Source organism: Pholcus phalangioides, unplaced genomic scaffold (assembly GCF_987345545.1).
Source record: "Pholcus phalangioides strain wild (caught in Gottingen) unplaced genomic scaffold, Ppha-v1.0 ptg000011l_1, whole genome shotgun sequence".
NCBI classification, from domain to species: Eukaryota; Metazoa; Arthropoda; class Arachnida; order Araneae; family Pholcidae; genus Pholcus; species Pholcus phalangioides.
The window spans coordinates 21,865,965-21,867,460 of NW_028301604.1; positions in this window are offsets into that span (position 1 = coordinate 21,865,965).

Below are 1,496 nucleotides of genomic sequence, written 5' to 3' on the forward strand. Positions count from 1 at the left end.
CAATCAATGATGTTGTTGATGATGAGAAAAAGTCAGATTTGAAAATGTTGACCATATGTCCCGTACTTTACCCATTTTTTTAGTCTTCGGTCTGGACCACTGAGCTATAAGTAACTTTACTTATTGCTCAGTAGTCTGGTCTGGACCATCGAGCTTATATTACTGGAGGGAACATCCAGCCGCCGAGACGGCAACGACATCAAATACAAGAAAATCACGTGACTCGGTGAAAACACAGTTCGTGCCTAGCAATTTGCCCATAGAGCTGCACATTTCGGTCTCTAAATATTGGGTTTTAAAGATTAAAAAAAAAAGGATAGCGAACTCATCTAAAGATGAAAAAAAGATTAAATTATTTATTTTTCATTAATACTGGAATCATTTCTCTCATTAATGCTGGAATAATTTCTTTCGTTAATACTAGAAAATTTCTTTCGTTAATACTAGAAAATTTCTTTCGTTAATACTAGAAAATTTCTTTCGTTAATACTAGAAAATTTCTTTCGTTAATACTAGAAAATTTCTTTCATCAATTCTTGAATTTTCCTTCATTAATGCTGAAATTATTTCTTTCATTATTGCTTAAATTATTTCTTTGATTAATGCTGAAATTATTTCTTTCATTAATGCTGAAATTATTTCTTTCATTAATGCTGAAATTATATTTTATTCAATGATTCTGAAGTTATATCTCATTAATAATTCTGGAATTACCTCTTTCATTAATTCTGAAATTATCTCCTTCATTAATTCTGGAATTATCTCCTTCATTAATTCTGGAATTATCTCCTTCATTAATTCTGGAATTATCTCTTTCATTAATTTCGGAATTATGTCATCGATGCTGAAATTATTTCTTTCATTTTTTTTGTTTTAAATTCCCGTGGATGCCATAAGAAAATAACCGGGGATTGTGTGTGTTTTCACCGAGTCACGTGATTTTCCGACGAAAGATGTTGGGGGACACCGTTCTCAGCCATCACCTCCTAGAGATAGAAGGCCTCTGCAGTGTTTGCCATAAACGTCATTCAGACTACCTAGCAAGCTTGCCACACAGCATCGTATTTCGTTTCTTCTTATTTTGGCGTCGAATCTTCCTGATTGCCTCACAAAAGCCGCACAGTGATTGGATGTGGGGCATAGAAATCGCCAATTCTGAGCTCGATCATTTCTTTTCCTCACAACATTGATACTGGCACGAGCAGGGAATTTTTTTTCCCTGAATATTCTGAGGGAAAATAGGCCACTTACTGACGTCACAGGCAGAGTGCGGAGGCCTTCTATCTCTAGAAGGTGATGTCTCAGCACTGCCAAGGCGGAGACCGCTGACGTCATACTTTCTCCAGTAATATATGCTCGATGGGTAAATTAGCTGCTACTCAAGAAATGTTCAATATGCTGTTCACCGTTTTCTCCTATGAGCCGAAAGCGCACAACAGCATGTTCCACAACAGATCGAAGTGTATCGGGGTGAATGTGTTGTGTAATGCGGTTTT